Source organism: Procambarus clarkii, chromosome 49 (assembly GCF_040958095.1).
Source record: "Procambarus clarkii isolate CNS0578487 chromosome 49, FALCON_Pclarkii_2.0, whole genome shotgun sequence".
NCBI lineage: Eukaryota > Metazoa > Arthropoda > Malacostraca > Decapoda > Cambaridae > Procambarus > Procambarus clarkii.
Window position 1 is genome coordinate 13,434,746 of NC_091198.1, and position 19,111 is coordinate 13,453,856.

Consider the following 19,111-nt stretch of genomic DNA (forward strand, 5'->3'; position numbering starts at 1 on the left):
ATCAAATCCCGGCAAGGCCACTGCGTCCAGATACATGTCCAGGTACACAATGGTAATCACCGGCGAGTTCACCTTCTTCAACCTGGGCCAGTCCACACACACTGTATCGTCACAATGTGCCAATACCCCACTTCCGCTTTCCAGAAACACGCTGGCAGAGGGTTTCAGCAACATGCTGAAAGGGGGTCTCAAATAATCATGTACAGGAGTAACTAACTCCCTGGCAGAAGTCTCCCGCAACACACTAGCAGTACTTAACAGATGCACTACTGTCTCCTCGTAACTCTTCTTGGCCAAATCTCCGGTAAATTGGTACATACACCACTGCATAAAGCCAGCAGCTAATACACTGCTACTACCAATGGCAGCCACTTTGTCCTCTCACTGGACCAAGTCAAGAGTTCTGGACTGTCCAAGGTGAACTGCCCTCCTCAGCTTAATCGCCTCCTCCCGTCACCTCTGTAAACAAACATCATTAGTTAGACAGACAGTATACTGGGTGACCTTAGGATAATCCTCTTCCACCGGGGATCTGAAATTGTAATTATATTCACAACTTCGATGGCGTGGGTATCATTACACCACCCACCAGAGGTTATCATCATCGGCCTCACCTCTTAACAGAGGTATGAAACAGGAGCCTTTCACCGATGCCACATCACCGCCAACAGATGGCGTTGTCTGTGTCTTGCCTAATACTTGGGAGTTAGAGTGCAGGTCCATAGATGGCTCTGAAATCGCTACTCCCCATTCCAGCGATGGTGCTGATACCATAACAGTCTCCCTCCCACTCTCCCACTCTAGACACGTCCAGAGCGCGTTTCTGAATTTCGTCATTATCTATTTATTATAGTAGATTATGTATTTATTTATCTTTTAGTTAAATCCATTCCAGAAGAATACTTTTTTTTTTTTAAATTATTTAGTTCCTGGACTGGTGTTTTAAGGATACATGTTGAGCTTAAATGAAAATTTTGATGTGTCGAATCTCTCATTCTCTCGGAGAATTCACTGAAACTCCTTTTCTTCTAATGAAGTTAGTGGTTAGTAATGTTAGTAATTTAGCGTCAAAATTTCCAACACCTGGTACGATGCTTTCGTGACCTTTCTCAGGTTAGTTGACCTGAACTAAACTCTCTCTAGGGATGCCTTGGGCATTCCTAGAGTGATTACTTACTTTACACCTCTAGCTAAACCTCTCCTGGCTACACGAAAACCCCTTTCAACTTGTTTCAGCTCTGGGTATACACACTCATACACAGTAGTAACACACATTGTGGGCCACACACACTGTGGGCCACTCCAAGCAACAGCCTGTTGGACCAAGCCAGATTGAGGGGCCGGGCTCGGGGAGTAGAAGAACTCCTGAAACCCTCTCCAGGTATGCACACCCATATGACTATCTACTGGCTCATGTAGAATCTTTCAATGATGACCCACGACTGCCATCGTGGTGTCATATCTGCTCACATATTGGGCTATCAAATATTATCCAACACGAGGGTTCGACATACATGTCAAATGTAACAAGAACCTTGTACTAGAGTGGACAGTCAACCTGTGCATTGAGGGGCACACCAGGCGACGAATCAACTCCATTGCTCATCTTGTGCACATCCTTGCACATTTTAAGTCACTGTGAATTCGACAACTCTCATTCAGGATTTACTCAAAGGATCAGTCCACAATGATGAATTTTGCACGACACTTGTCCTTGGTGTCATTTACTGTATGTTTAATGTAATGGAGAGGGTCAGAGTTGTATTTTTAGTTATGTTTACTAAAGGAGATTTTGCTTGTACTGTTAAGATATTGATGTGTTCTGAGCAGCAACAGCAGCACTTGCAGCAGCACGACCAGACTGGGTCATCAGCTGATGGGCATATTTTTAAATAGCATGATTGCATAATCTTAAATCTATCTCTGTCTATAAGAGCAAATGTCTGTCTGGCCAAGGTTGGAGGCTAAATCCTTGGGACTAGCCTTACCCAACTTGAGACACAAGAAGCATGTGGGGTATGGGAGTGTCATAGGCCAGCTAGGGACAGCTCCAGTTCCACACACTTCAAGGAATATTGGCATTAATCCAGCCCCTCAGTGTGACTTTGACAAAGTTTTAAAAAATAATGGTTGTGTTGTCTGTAGACTTATTAACCAATTTCAGTTCTTTATTGTGTAATCATCCAGAGAGAAATGGACAGGAGGGAGGAGAAAAGAGGCAGGGAGGAAAGGGAAAGAGAAAGGGGGAGAGGGGGATGTTTGAAGAGAGGAGGGGGAGATTGGTGGATAGGTGTGGGGAAGGAGGAATGATGTTGGGAGAAAGGTTGAGGGGGGGAAAAAAGATGATAGAGGGGAACAGGTAGTCTTTCCAAGGTGCAGCCAAGGGCCCCTTCTTGTAGTCCTCTGTAGAATTTGCCTTTTGTACTGTGCTATGAAATTGACAAGTCTTTATATATATTGTTTGACCTTTATTCATACGAGGTGACCCAGTCCCTCTGCCTCTGAGCATGGCCCTGCTGATGGGTAGCTCAGTGTTCTCTTGTTACTGAATGATTTTCATTCATATATCCATTGAAATGCGAGTATTTGTGCAAAAAAAAAAAAAAAAGGTATCTCCCATCATAAGCAGTCAGTCTAAACCAGATAAGAGGAAGAAGGTGTATCTTAAATTGGATGAAAACTAGATACAGTGGTACCTCGAATAACGAATTTAATCCGTTCCGGCGCCGTTGTCGTCATGTGAAACCATCATCATTCAAAACAAAGTTCTCCTTTAAAAATAAAGTAAATACAAATCATCCGTTCTACCGTCGAAAAACATTAATATGATATTCGATGTTTTAAATAATGGAGCAGCCTACCTTACATACACTGAACAAACCTTTATGACATTTTTCCTTCTTCAAATTTGTTCAATTTTGTTTTTCATTTTATGTATTGTATAGCAAAAGGTTTGTTCGGTGTTTGTCAGGTAGGCTGCTCCATGTTTCTTATAAAAAGAAAAATGAAAAAATGAAGTATTTTTAAAAACAACAAATGTCAAAAAGGTTCATTTGGTGTTCAGCAGGTAGGCTGTTCCATGTTTCTTAAATAAAAAAAAATGACAAATAAAAAAGTTGAAACAATTTGAGAAACAGACAAATGCCACTAAGGTTTGTTCAGTGTTTGTCAGGTAGGCTGCTCCATTATGACAATCTTTCTATGTTTCAAATGTGTTCCTTTTGTTTTTATTTTTAATTTTTCTCAATACTGGAGCAGCCTACCTGCCAAACACTGAACGAACCTTTTTGGCGTTTGTTCTTTCTTTAAAAAAGTTCATTTCGTTTTTCTACAAAAAGTCAATGCTTTGCAACATCCCAGCATCAATAGCATCTTTAAACAAAGAAAAATAATTTATTTGCATCGTCGGAGACGTCCGAGAATGTGCGTTAAGCAGCCCCTCGACCCCACCATGTGGTGTTGACGTTATTCAAACAAGCGGTCGCCTAGTGAGACGAATTATCCGCGGTTGGGCCGTTTGTTACCCAAAATGGTCGCCATTTGAGGCAGTCGTCACTCGAGGTTCTACTGTAATTATCACCAAGGAGTGCCTGACCAACCAGGCTGTGGTGGATATGTGGGCCTGCGGGCTGTTGCAAGCAGCAGCCTAGTGGACTAAGCTCTCACAAGTCAAGCCTGACCTTGGGACGGGCTTGGGGAAAGTAGAACTCCTCCCAGAACCCCATCAAGCAGGTATGAAGCAGGATGTTATATAGGAAGGTGATCATAGCTGGGGGAGGGAAAGTCGTGCCCAAGAGTTTATTGCCACTCGCTTTGTTTCTGATAAGAGTCACGGGGAGAGATTTCTGCTATTGGAGATAATAAGAGAAACTCTCAAGAGCTGAAATTTGTTTTGAGTTTGATCAGCCAGTTTACGAGTGCAGTTCTGCTGTTGGCCAGAACAAGGATTATCTTCTGTAAGGTAAGTAAAAAATATAGGTTCTCATATTTCTATTAAAAAATTATTGTTTACATAATATTTATATAAATGTTGCACTGTATGTTGTAATATGTTTAATATTTTGCTAAAATGAATTCACATATATTTAATGTAAATAAAAAGATAAAAAATGTATAGTCGGTTTCTGCCTTGATCTGGACCATACGTATTGCAAATTAATCCAGTTATTGAATGTTGCATTGTATATAGAACCCTACAAATCATTAACAAAACTGGGAATTGTGGCTGTCAGTTTAAGTGTTTGTGTATTAGTCTTCAACTTTGCTGCAGCTGTGTAAGTACATCACTTCAAAATAAGCTTGAAGTGTTGCAACTCACAGGCATCAAACTGTACATTGCAAACTTTCTGGTAAACCAACTTAAGATGGTGCCCTTCAGAATTGTCAAACTTTGTTCATCATACCTTCCTACAGCACCATGCAGTTTTGTATGTGTACAAGATGCTTCAACATGCTTGACAAGCACTCTGATGCCGAACACAAATTCTTCAAGATTTAAAACAGGCCTCCAGTGTCTATCATTATAACAGTTCAAGGAAAATGTCTGTTGCATATTGCCCAAGTTCCTTAAATCCCTAAATAAAGGCTGTCAGCTTGTGGATGGAAGACGAGTGACCCAGAGTGAACCATTAATGTCCCCATCTAGGGTACACAAAATGTTAACTTTCTCTCTCACACGCGCGCGCGCACACACACACACACACACACACACACACACAGCTTGAAGTAACAGATGATCGTACTTAGTGCACAACAAACACCACACTACTTGTCTCATGGTTCCAATCAACTGTGGTTTGCACTGGTGCTTATATGAAACAACTGCTGCATACCACTGTCACTGAACTTTAGAACAAAGCACACTAAAAAATGATCAGGGACACAAAAACACCTCTAAATAAGCACAAAGGTAAAGCACTTCGTAAAACCTCATGCACAGGATTCAGAGATATAGTATAGTACTGAAACCATGTTAAAATTACCTGAGACTTTGTTTTTTTAACTTCCAATTCATTCAGGTCAGTCAGGAATGTATGTGTTGAATATTGGGTGGTTTGTGATGCTGCTGCTGCCGCCTGGTGGCAATCAGCTTTTGTTTGCAAGCATGTCACCTGTGATGTCAAAAAAAAAAAAAAAAAAAAAAGTTCTGTAAGACATTTTATGAATGAACCTGTCACTAATTCTGGGATGGATTGAATATTCTCCTAAACCACATTAATGACCTGACAAGGACAACGGGAATACTTAAATCTTGTGCCATGCAAGTAATATCATCCTGTCAGACTGCTAGAACCTGTCCTTTGGACACAGCTGGATCTTAAGTTGGAAACTAGATGGCTGGATCTTATGTTTGAAACTAGATGCCTGGATCTTATGTTAGAAACTAGATGCTGAAGCTTATGTTAGAAACTAGATGCTGGACCTTATGTTAGAAACTAGATGCTGGATCTTATGTTAAAAAGTAGATGCTGTATCTTGTGTTAATGAGAAACTGAACGAGGCGACTCGTAAAATTATATGATCGGTAAGTATGAAGGCAAATAATTGTTAATGATGCCATTGCTCACAAACAATGGTTAAAGTAAGTTTGAACATTACACCGATACTTAATCTAAAAACTTTTAGTGAGAAATGTTGGCAAAGTTGTAGTGGCGATAAACGTAAACAATTGTTTAGGTCAACTAAATGCATTGTTCATAGTACTGGCATCCCACAGTATTTCTTTAAAATATATTGTTGTACATCATTTAGTCTAATTTTGTTGATTATTCTATAATTTAGGTTGCTTTATTTGTATTGAATTTCTTCATGATTAAGCCTTACACGGGAAGCATGAAGTAGTGATATTGTTTGTCGTATTATGCTTGTGGCTTCTGTGACAATTTTTAAATTGAAGGTAATGTCTGGGTTAGTAATTGACTCGCCTAAAAATGCAGATTGCCTATAATAATGTACGCGGTATTTTTGTATCTAGTAAATTTAGAGATATGAATATGATTACTGTATTATCTTACTCTGGAGTAGTTTGTAAGTACAGTATTTTTAATGGTACATTATTAAAGATAATCAGTAAAGTGAACCGTGCACTTTAAGGGGTTTACTTATAATTTAGTATTCCATTTTCTTGTGTTTATTTTATAAATAAATACATGTAGCTTTAAATTAATCACAGATGTATGACTAAAGATAAAGTAAAAAAAAAAAGACATATTTTCAGGGTTGTCAGCAACTCATACGATGACTTTGGCAGGGACGCACTCACCACCATACTCCCTATTTAGCCAGATTGCTCTGATCCGAGAACTCCTTCTGTGAGTAAGGTACCGCGATTACCAGGCAAGGAACCATGCCAGTACAATGCACCAGTGTGTGTGTGTGTGTAACTAGTCCAGTTTCATCTGCTCTCACAGTGGACAAAGATTGTGGCAAGTGAACAGCCAGTCCATGCTCACCCATGGGGCCTTGTTAAACACCAGTTGTGATTTGTGTGTACAGTCATGTGTTACCAAATGTTTAAATAAATGGGCACTGTAGTGCTTATGAGGCAGCAGCTGTGAATGATGTACAACATAGGTATTGACAGTTTGTGAAGGATTGTTTGTTGTCTGATGCTAGGCATCTTTATTTTAGATTTTTAACTTGTTGCAGTTAATAGTTGATAATGACCCCTGAGATCTGATGTGGTGCTAAAGAAAAGACTTTAGCTTACCATGGTAGCCATATATGCCAACGTCTTTCATTAGTGGATGTGTGACTGTATTTTCATGTATGTTATTAAATTTTCCACCATTCCTATTGTTTTATTTTAATTTACTGCTAGTATTCTAATACATGGTATTGTCTTACACATTGAGAGATGTCTGAAAGAAACCATTTTTCTTTATTCTAGTAATTTGTAACTGCAGAATGCTTAATATACATTCTGTTTTCCATACATTTTTCTCTTAACATCTTTTCAGAGCAGTGTTTATTAATTAACATATGCAGAAAAGAGCCAGTGTCTACCTCATACAGTTTATTATTCCTTAAAGAGTGGGTATCATCATGTGTTAACCTCCTGGGCCACTCCTGTTTTTGTCATGTGAAGACTATAGGGTTTATTGACCCCTTTTTATACAGATTTTGTAAATATGGTTATAATACACATCTATATGGATGTCGTGGAGTTAACCCGTGAACAATTTCTGCTCCTTTGTAATTGCTTTTTATGCAATGTATCATGTATCAGTGACCTGTGGTTATCATCGCATCACAATGTGGTGTTACCTTCCTGTGTATTGGATGTGATTCTGGATGATGATACCAGACACAATAGCAGCATAGGAGTGGGTTGGAAGACATTTGCTCTGTGCTGTGCCAGGAACAGGTCTAGCTGCAGTGTAGTGAACATATATTGTAGGTCAAAGTGCCATATTCCATCATTGTTGTAGTCAGTTATTTGCACATAAATTGTGTAATTTAACACACTGTGTAAGCTTAAGTGAAGCAATGAACATAAAAACCATCCAAATTGACCATCTGAGTCCTCACCCACTTCACCATTGTCAGCAAGTGTGCATCATGTGTCAATATGTACGTGTATCAATCTATTATAATAATAGTAATAATAATAATAATAATAATAATAAGAAGAAGAAAAATAATAATAGTATGATACAAAACCAACACACTTGTATATGTAACTCATGAAATAGTTTATTTGAATTACATAAAGTGTTTACACTCTCCTGAGTGCATTATTAAGGTTTGAACATATGGTTTGAACAGGACTTACATCTCAACAAGCAGCTGTTGGGATGTAAGTCCTGTTCAAACTACATACATACTCAGACCTTGATAAAGCACCCAAGAGAGTGCGATAGACTTCATGTATTTTAATTCTTTACATAAACTATATAAATACATGTGTGAGTGTTTATCCTATGTCATTATACCATTGACAAGATGTTTCCATCTTCTTGAGGTTATCTTGAGATGATTTCGGGGCTTTAGTGTCCCCGCGGCTCGGTCCTCGGCCAGGCCTCCACCCCCAGGAAGCAGCCCGTGACAGCTGACTAACACCCAGGTACCTATTTACTGCTAGGTAACAGGGGCATATGGTGAAAGAAACTCTGCTCATTGTTTCTCGCCGGCGCCCGGGATCGAACCCGGGACCACAGGATCACAAGTCCAGCGTGCTGTCCGCTCGGCCGACCAGCTCCCCTCCATAACTTAATGATAATAATAATCATTTAAAAATATAGGTAACATGATACATGGTTAATTGTTACAGAATATGTATGTTAAATAAAGCTACTAATGAACAAAGTGAAGTGACCATTGTTATTATAGCTGTTGTTTATGGGTTAGACATATACAGTACTTATCTTTGGGACTGTTTATTGATATTAACACTTTCTGCGGATCAGGACTCCTCCCGGCGTCCTGTTTCGCCAACCGCTCCCACATGGTGGACATAAATTTATGTCCTCTTTTAAAATATTTGTATAAAATTCAATTTTTATCCGATTTACTTTGGGTTTGTTTCAAACTGCGCGCCATGAGGCTCTCTTTCTCACCACTAGGCTGCATGGTACAATAAGTTCATGAAAGGTGTGGACCACTTCGATCAAATGGTATTATGTCCCAAACGGGTTGCAGGTGGGTGACTTTAGCCGTTTATACTGGTAATGCTTCCCCCATATCATGTATTATATGCATATGTCTGTTTAGGGAATTTTATTCCGATCAATGTACAACCAAAAATAACTGTGTGCAACAAGTATAAACTTGACAAACATAACAAAAGTAAAAACATTTCGTGTGTGTTTGACGCTCACTGATATGTTCCAGCGTTGTTTTATATTTGGCGCTATTCTATCTTACGCTTTGTTGATCTTTTTTACCTACGGGCTCATAGAACATTCTATTGTGAACACATTGACACAAAAATGAATGACGTACATAGAATAATAATGTCATGAGAGTGAAATAAGTATAAACTTTCAAAGCGCCGTGCGTCGTCCCGTCACAGATACCGGGTAACAATTTCACCACTTCCCACACTCTTGCGGGCGGGCCGCGATCATTATTCTACGCTTATATTCATATCACCGTGTTGGGAATTTCATTGCGATTCCATTGATACCAAAATTAACGCTGTAGGACAAGTGTAGAGGTGATAACAATCCCAAGAGTAAAACCATTTTGTTGCTGTTGGGAGCTCACTGCGAGTCATCTTCGTAGTTATTTATTTGGTGCTGGTATCCCTATATGTTTCGTGACTTTTTTTACTGATGTTCTTCTAGAGAATTTTATTGCGAACACGTTGGTACCAAAATGAAATACGTAGCTCGAGAACTAAGGTCATGAGAGTAAAAAGAGTATACACATTTTTGTTTTTACGCTTACGCAGCAAAAACGCCGCGCGCACATACCGCTTTTTTTTTTTACCATCGAAGGGGGCCGGAAAGTGTTAAGAGAGTTTAACCCCAAGTCATTGTAAAATAATTTCCCCTATCAGGGACAATGTGTTTAATGCATTTAATGATATACAGAAGCAGGTGATTCATTGGAATGGAATTTGTAAGAGTACTTTATTCGATTAGAGTTCATCTGAAAGATATCACTCTTAGTTTACTAAAGATTTATATTACACATTTTAGTAACAATTAGGGTACACTGTGAACTTTCAGGTTTCTTAGACTGTATATAAAGACAACTGAAATGAACAAAACACTAGAAATGTATATTATCCAGGTGGATATATCAGAGGTTTAATTGAAATTGAAATGCTACAGCAAGAATGCCAAGTACGTTAGATTCCTCGGGTTTTACTGTGATAAATACACTGGAGGCTGCAAATGGCAATATTTGTTTCATTCCTAATACTTGGTCGAATAGTAAAACTTAAAATGTTTATCAGATAACACATACACGCCAAAAAAGATTCCTTTTGCTTCATGCAAAATGGAATTTCAGAAACGAGTCATAAAAACGGCTATGAAGCGGTCATCACTCGATGGCACTGAAGAACCAAAAGTGTGAGAAGACAGACTTGCAGACAAGAATGTAAAGGGAAGAAACTGAAGCTAGATTAGCACAAAAGAACAAGGAAGAAAAGTGAGCCTTATTGAGCAGATGGGCAGGAGGCACTGCTGTGATAGGCAAGCCCAAGGGATCCATCATGTGATTAATGTCTCTTATAGTACTTCCCCTTCTGTAAGTATTAGTGCTTCCGTGGTCAACTTCTTCATTGCCTCTGATTTTATGCATCCTCACAAACATACAATAAACCTTGTCAAGCACAAGACAAAGCTTGAAAAAGTTCACAGGTATGCCACTAGACTAGTCCCAGAACTAAGAGGCATGAGTTATGAGGAAAGGCTGCGTGAAATTCACCTCACGACACGAAGACAGAAGAGTAAGGAGAGATTTGATCACTACCTACAAAATTCTCAGAGGAATTGACAGGGTAGATAAAGAGAAACTGTTTAACAAGGGTGGTACGTGAACAGAGGGACACAGGTGGAAACTGAGTGCCCAAATGAGCCACAGGGGATGTTAGAAAGAACTTTTTCAGTGTCAGAGTAGTTAACAGATGGAATGGATTAGGCAGTGATGTGGAAGCTGCCTCCATACAGTTTCAAATGTAGATATGATAGAGCTTAGTAGGCTCAGGAGTCTGTACACCAGTTGATTGACAGTTGAGAGGTGGGACCAAAGAGCCAGATCTCAACCCCCGCAAGCACAACTAGGTGAGTACAAGAGATGGTACCCCATGGCAAAGCCTTGTATACAAAAAATCCTCCCACCTCAAGAGGTGGAAATCATGTCCATGACATCTTGCAAATTCTGGCACTATTGAGGTGGTGGGTCAGACAACAGACTGCTCCAGGGTTTGGTTTGCATAGCGTGTTCCTCTTCTAACTCTATAAAGAACTTAACTTACATATATGCACATACATCAATGTTTATTGATGTTACATGTACATTCCTGTACCGTATACATTTATTTTGGGTTAGGATGACAGTTTTACGAGTGTATGAATGGAGAAATGCTTTAGCGGCTCACTGCAGTATTTATCAGAGACTCAAATTGGATAACCAGTTTTTTTGTGCCCCTATTTGAAAAGCATAATATATGGGGTGCAAAGATGCGCTTCGAAATGACTCCAAGATAAGAAAATTATGCAGAAAAGTTTAAAAAATTAAACATTTAAAATTTATAGATGGAGGGGGAAGGAATGGTATTTAAAATAATGATAGAATCTCAAATTTGAGGAGAAATTCTTAAAAACTAGTATTACAGAAGACAGGTCCATCTGGTATTAATTATATATAAAAAAAAAACATGTAAAAATCTAGGGTATTGTGTGTTTACAAAGAGATAGGTCAACTTGAAGCACAAAGAACAAGAGGGTAGAGTTTCAGCACCAATGGAAGCTTCACAAATATTTGATAAATAACCTAAGAAAGGACACCATTATCTAGGTGCTCTAACTGCAATTACACATTGGTATAATGGGTACTTGCTAATATATACATGGTAACAACATTTCTTATAAAAGTGCTCATAAACTCTGTTTTGCAATCATAGTGGTAGATAAATGAAATAAATCAGAAGGGTAGTACAGTATATGCTAAAACTATCAGAAGCTTCAAAATTTCACATACCAGAAGCTTATAAGTAAGAGTGTGTGTGATGATATCTTGAGATATCATCACTAATGTGTATAGTGATGGTATGATACTAATGGATACTAATGTGTAGTTGACTAGACATTAGTATCCAGGTACAGCTCTTGCCTGTAACTCTACTTGGGTACTTGCATGTATATCCTCACCTAACATTTATACAATTTGTTTCCATGACCTGGAGCTGAAGCCAAAAGGTTATTCTGCATTTATGTATCATAAATTAGGTTTGTATTTTTTTTTTTTATGTGCAACATGTTCTCCTCTGGAGTTTGAAAGCTATTAACAAGACCCTTGGGAAGAAAATATGCTGATCTGATGGGGATAGACAGCTGAATTACCAACTGACACTACTGTTGCATTCTGCCATCCCACTAAGTCTCTAGCCCTCAACGTGCTAACATATGTTTTGAGGTTTTCTTCCTGCAGCTAGGTGAGTACAACAACCTTTTGAGGTCCATCATAGGAAAAGTCCTCAACTTTTCTCTCAATGATTCACAGTGGAAACGAGCCACCTTTTTCGCACTCGGTGGCCCTCGGTATCAGCATTGCTGTACAATCCTCCTTATCCTCATCCTTGTTATTTGATTCTCTGGCAACTCAAGGAAATCCTACCAAGAGGCATTGTATAGTAGGTTCAGGAGAAGTTCATGATCCACACTTTATATGATTCATCACATGGTGGAACTTCCTAGTACCACAGACCAACTTCATCAAAAGCCAACAAATAATCCAGGTGGGACAGCCCCACCATGGAGAAAGTGGCTGCAGTGTTTGAGACTATGTAAATACCTCAAGATTATACTTGCAGCATGGCTATTTGTACTATCTATGCTGAGGATTTGCTTCTGGTGATCCCTGTTCTTGCAACAGGCACAGGCCTCAAATCCCATCACCATTTTGCATTGACACTTCATTGGAGCATTATGTGGAGCAGTCTTGCTTCACATAATGGTCAATGAAGTCAACCATACCATTAAAATGAGGCTCCCCAGTGTCCAGCAGCAGAGAGAATGGTGGGTAGTTGGTGTGAGACTACACATTAGTATCCAACCCAGCTGATAGCTGCATTAACTTTAACACCATTAAGGCAGGTGGAGCTGCTGCAACCACTGGAATATGGTGCAAATAAGTACTGTTCAAGGATCTGGACCACCAATACAATTATGCCCAATGTAGGATCTGAGATCTTGCCCCCACCCCCCCACCTCCGGGGGAAAGATGACAAAAGCTTCCTCTGGGATTTGAATTCTAGGCTCATTGAAACATGAGACAAAAAGTTAAATGCACTTCCTTATTATACTGTATGTGCAGTATACACAAGTACAGTGTAGACAAGTGCAGTATACATAAGTACAGTATACACAGGTACAGTATACATAGGTACAGTATATTTATGCATACATTGGATAATGTGCTGATCATTTTAAGGTTCATAGCATTAGGGCTGACTAGCACTCATATCTCTGGTAGTGCAGTAATATGAGCACTTACTTTTTGTAATTTATTAATTTAATACATATTTAAAATACATATTACATTATACGTACTAAAATACATAATTGTATTTAATAACCTCTTGGAGCTGTTCAATGGGATATTTGGTTCGGATGCAACATGCCCTTTCCTTAGGATTGCAACACTGGCACTGAGGAAGAAACTAGTTACTCCTGGGGGGTTCTAGTTTTCCTAGTGTTTCCCACCAAACTCCAAGAACTTGAGTGCATATTAGCTCAGACTAAGCATCTGTGAGCTTATTGGTGCACAGTGCTGCACTAGGCCCCTGTGCTTCCTGGTCTCCTAGTTTACCCTGAAAGTAGTGGCACCACTACTTTCCCATTCATGCTGTGTACATATTTATCAGTAACTAATGTGAATATACATTGAGGCCGAGGCTACATTTCTACCATCCATTGACAGTTGTTAGGTGACCCAATTTGGATGCTTCTGCCAATAGATCTGCCCAAGGCAAGGACTGGATGGAGTGCCTAAGCAATAGGCAGCACAAGTTCAAGAAGCTCAAGTGCCCAGGGAGAAACTAGGGATGGCTAATAGAAAGTTAAAGCACGAGGGGATCTTGCAGCTAGAAGGTGGGCTTGCGTCCTCTCCTGAAGCAGTCTTCCATATTGTTCACTTTTATTTTCCACTGTGAGACTATTCCTATGGGTATGCTTGTGATCTTTTGTGGCAGCTGGTCAGGATGGAGATGTTGCAAGAGCACCCCACTGACTGGCTCCTCCATTGAACTTCTGGCATTACGAATTAATGTGGATTCTCTTGCGTGCTTTAGTAGGTCCTTGCCCACAAATTCACTAAGAGTAGTGAATGAGGATAAGAATTTAGGCAGTTAAATCTGCATTTTTTATACATGAAACCTCAGTAATAATTGCAAGTGTTTTTCTTGGCCCAAATTGGCTGTCTTCCAGGGTGTCTTGTACTTTCCTATTCTTTGTTTGATCCTCTTTATTTCATCCAGATTGTAATCAAGGTTTCCTTCAGTGGCATTCAAATACAATGTTGTTGTTCCAACCAACAATGTATTGCTCGAAGTACAATTGTACTCACCTAGGTGAGTACAATGGTACTTCGAGCATAACACTGTTGCTTGGAGTAACAGTTGAAACTCCATGTAAAAGAAATCTTACTGTATTAGTGATTGATTGATTATAAAGTAAGTTTGACTTAAATGGGCTGAACATTTATTTGGATGTATATATAGCTGTGTTCTCACCTAGTTGTTCTTGTGGGGGGGGGGGGCTTCGGCTGTTTGGTCGTGCCATTCAACTGTCAATCAACTGATGTACAGAGTGGGTGGGTGGGTGGGGATGTGTGTACTCACCTAGATGTGCTTGCCGGGTTGAGCTAGGCTCCTAGCCCCATCTTCAAACATTCTTAGATTAATGCAATGAATCATTTCTCATACTTTTATCATATTTACATTTAAAATTCTGAATCGAATTAGCTTCAACGACTTAAATTGTCTACCTATTCCATTCATTGGCAGCTTTAACACTGAAAAAGTTCTTCCTAATGACTCTTGAACTCATTTGAATCTCTAGTAGGTATCTGTGGTCCCCTCATTCTGCTGTTCATAGCTTTGAGCACTGCTGCTTTGTATTACTTTGTCAGAAAAGTAGAAAGGAAAAACTACTTCAGCCAGAAAAATGATAGGATGGATTTTGAGAACTTTCAAATCCAGGGATCCTATCACAATGGTGGTACTCCTCAAATCACTTGTTCTGTCCCGTCTTGAATACTGCTCGGTACTCAGAGATGGAGAGATTGCTGAAATAGTGATAATACAGAGAACATATCCGGCATACATAGACGCGGTAAAATGCCTAAATTATTGGGATTGTCTCAAAGCTCTCCAAATGTGCTCGCTAGAAAGGAGACGAGAAGATATCAAATAGTATACACGTGGAAAATACTGGAGGGTTAGGTCCTAAATCTACACAGTAAAATAACAACTTACTGGAGTGAACGATATGGAAGAAAATGCAGAATGGAACCAGTGAAGAGTAGGGGTGTCATAGAAACAACCAAAGAACACTGTATAAACACCAGAGATCCACAACATCTTGCCTGCGAGTATAAGAAATATTGCCGGAACAACCGTGGACAATCTTCTTGAAGAAAACTATTTAGTTTTATCTTGAAGTGCTGGACCAACCGAGCTGTGGTGGATGTGTGGGCCTGCGGGCTGCTCCAAATAACAGCCTGTTGGATCAAGCTCTCCCAAGTTAAGCTTGGCCTCGGGCCGGGGAGTAAAAGAACTAGAACGCTATCAAGTAGGTACTCTTAGAATCTTGTGTTATCATGCCCTCTCGGTGTGGTAAGGTCTAGTTTTGTGTGTGTGTGTGTAATTAAGTATTGTTAAAGGATGAGTGCTATGCTCATGGTGGTCAGTATTCATTGCAGTCTTTATCATATGATGCTTCAAAATTATTGATGATTTGGAATTCACCACCACCTCATTAAAATTGTTCCAATCATATGCAACTTTATTCACAAAGATAAACACCTACAGATCTAGGCAAAGACTCAGGGTTCACTTAACAGTGAGGATCGGAACTTTATGCTATTCTCTATGCTCTTCGTCTCCTGCTTTCTCGTTGTCAGTCTTCCTTTGTAGTTGTTGTTGACTCTTGTAGTGCCCTCATGGCTCTCGGGTCCTTTAATCCGGTTCATCCAGTGGTTGTCGAGATCCAGCATTGGCTGTTTCTCGTTCACAGTAAATTTAAGTCGGTTGAGTTTTGTTGGGTTCCCAGCCATATTGGTGTGTCTTTCAATGAGCGTGCGGATGCTGCCGCCAAGGAAGCTGTCCGCTCTTGTCCCATCTCTCGTAAGGGCATTCCGTATTCCGACTTTTACCCGGTTATCCATTCCTCAGTCCTTACCCGTTGGCAGGCTTCTTGGTTGTCTGTTACTGGTAACAAGCTACGTACTCTTAAATGTTGTGTTTCCTCGTGGCAGTCCTCCTTCCACCGTAACCGGCGGTGGGAAACAGCTCTGGCGAGGTTGCGTATTGGCCATACTCGCTTAACCCATGGTCACTTGATGGAGCGCCGCCCTGCTCCTTATTGTCCTAGTTGCATTGTCCCTCTTACGGTCGTGCATATCCTTCTTGAATGTCCTGACTTCCAGGACGAGCGTGTGTCTTGCTTTCCGACCGCCCCTCGCGGTCACCTGTCCCTCGATAGCATTCTTGGTGACTCGGATACTTTTGATATCGTTCGCCTTATGCGTTTTTGTTCTCGTATTGGCATCCTTGGTGATATTTAGCGCCCTCTGATTATTTTGCGTATTTGATGGTGCTACATAGCCTTCCCGGTTTGGTGCCTTCTTTTGATAATTACTTACTTAACAGTGAGGATGTGAAACACATGCATGTCAAGCTAACATTAAAAAAGGAAATGGCACAGGCACAGGCCACTGCAGGACAGTCCTAAGGATAACCAACACTTATCTAGAAAAAACTGGTCAAGAAGGTGATAGTGACATGGTGGTAGGGTCCACACCAGACGCATGACTGACCCAATAAAACTGTGCACACCATTTGCTCGCTAAGCTGCCATCTGGTGGTGGGGTGTGTGTATATCTAACAGGGGTAACAACCTAACTACTGTACTGTATTCCTAGTTATCAAATGTGCCAATATTTTCCTTGCTGTTGTCTGTTTTGGTTTTTCTATCTTTCTGGTGGTTTTTGCTCTTGTGCTGGATTTGGTTGACAGATTCTGTACAGATTGGTTGATTCTGTAAAAACTGTGTTGTATTAGGCAAGATACACATTTATGAATGCTCTATAGTAGTAGGTATCCATCAGTCTCAGGAGTGTGCTGTATACACACTCACTCACAAGAATAAAGTAATATAGTACATTAATCAATGAAATATTTAATCACATTCATGTTGGGTGGAATGTGGCTGAAATGGCTGGGTCCAAGAGCTGAAATTTGAAATTACAGTATAGACAAATAGGTGAATACGCACACGCGTGCGCGCGCATACACACATGATCGGAGCATACAAATATTTAAGGAAATTGATAGAGTAGACAATATGATTGAAAATGGGTGCTATATGAGCCACGGAGACAATAGAAATAATTGTTTTGGTTGGCATATTCAGCAAATAGAAAAGATTTGTATGGAAAAATGGAGGAGGAAGACTGCAAACACACTTTCAAGTGTGAAAGTGATGAGTTTTATGGGCTCGGGAACCTGTATAGCAGTTAGTGGAAGATTGAGAGGTAGATTTCAGACAAAGCTCAACTGCTTGCAAGTATAATTAGGTGGATACACAGCATATGTAGTATTCACATTCAGTGTATACTGTATATAAAATGTGTTCCAACATTCACATACTCTCAGATGCACTACATTTCTAAAGAATATTGACTTTAACTGTAAAGTTTATTTAGTTTTATGAGAGCCATGAAACAACTATTAGTTTTGCTGTTCAAGTACTTTACTTTGTATTGTAATACAGTCTGCTATGTGATTCACGAACGCCTTCTTTCCGAAAGTGCATGTTATCCGATTTTGGTTTGTTCGGATAAAACAGTTAGGATAACTGGTGGAGCAGGCAGTCTGAATTAAAATGTGCAATAAAGATGGTACTAGTTTGCCCAATGACCGTACACAGTGCCACTTGAGCAGTGTTCATACACTAATGGATGACTCAGAAGTTTTAAACGCTGCCAGGCAGAGTTTGAAGCTTTTGTTTAGAGTAGAGTAACCTCAGACAGTCTGCTGAGGTTACCTCATCACCATTAATTTCCACTCCTGTCAACCCAACACTTATCATCATCCACCACCACCTTTTCTATCTAAAATAACAATGTTCCAACAACTATTATCTTCAAGTTAACAAGTGGATCAGAACTTCTCATATTGGTGAGTGCAAACAAATCACTGTCGAATTTTTGCAACCAAATTGTAATTTTTCCTCCCCCCCCCCCCTGGCTTTTCAGGCAGCCTGTCCTCCTAAGGTTTCCCAATGTCAAGAAAACGGTTAATGTAAAGTGTCCTTCCCTAACCTACCAGAGGACCCAAAATAGAAAATAGGATAGTACATCACTTTTGTGAGCCGCTTCCACTATCTGGTACGGGAATTTTTTTGCCTTGTGTAACACATATGAGCAAAGAGTGAACGTTTTTTGTAGGAAGACAGGTTGTTTCAGGATGATGACCCACATATCCGAACATGACAGGTTGTCCGTTCAGTCTCGGTCCCGAAAGGCACGGAAAGCACGTGGCTGACTGCAATCCTAATCCCATAAACTGTTGTGGGGTTTAGGTACACTTGAAGATAGTTTGATCATTTATTTAGACCTTACTCTAAATTATTGCTGTGCTATGGCCATTCTTCATTTTATTACTTTTACGGGTAAACCACAAAGTAATAAACACTGTCTGGCAGGGAAACAAACCAAATAAGCCATTAGAATTCGTGGAGGTGAAGCAAAACTAACTGGAAAATCAGAGTGACCCAATGGATCTTTTTTGCTGCCTCAGAAGTGTAAAACTTCAAAATAAAGAGAGCATTTATAATGTGATTATATACATATCCAAGAAAAATTTTTGCGTAGTGTTTGGCACATTGAAACTTTACTCAGAGTGAAAGTGAACATCTTGCCTTCATAAGTTTTTCAGTCAATTTTCGTCAACCTGCATATTAAACGTACAATATATTTTGTTCTTAAGTTTGGGATCCATCGGTATAAACTCCCAATAAGTGAAGTGAAAATTAAAGCAGTTCCCTGAAACTATGTAATGTACGCTGATTCTTACTTGTTTATTGTACACTTTTTGTGACAAATGTGTATTATTTAAAGTGTTCAGATAATGTAATAATTTTGTTTACCTGAATTCATGTGTAGTTGAAAATGCATGTGGGACAATGTACTTTATTAGTTTACTTTTATCTTC

The 19,111-nt window shown here is 39.7% G+C and overlaps 1 protein-coding gene across 4 annotated transcripts in view; it reads left to right on the plus strand.

The window, feature by feature from the left end:
- The window catches only part of pps (protein partner of snf), a 283,892-nt gene that overhangs the window by 196,639 nt on the left and 68,142 nt on the right, over nt 1–19,111 (plus strand). The window lies entirely within an intron of this gene.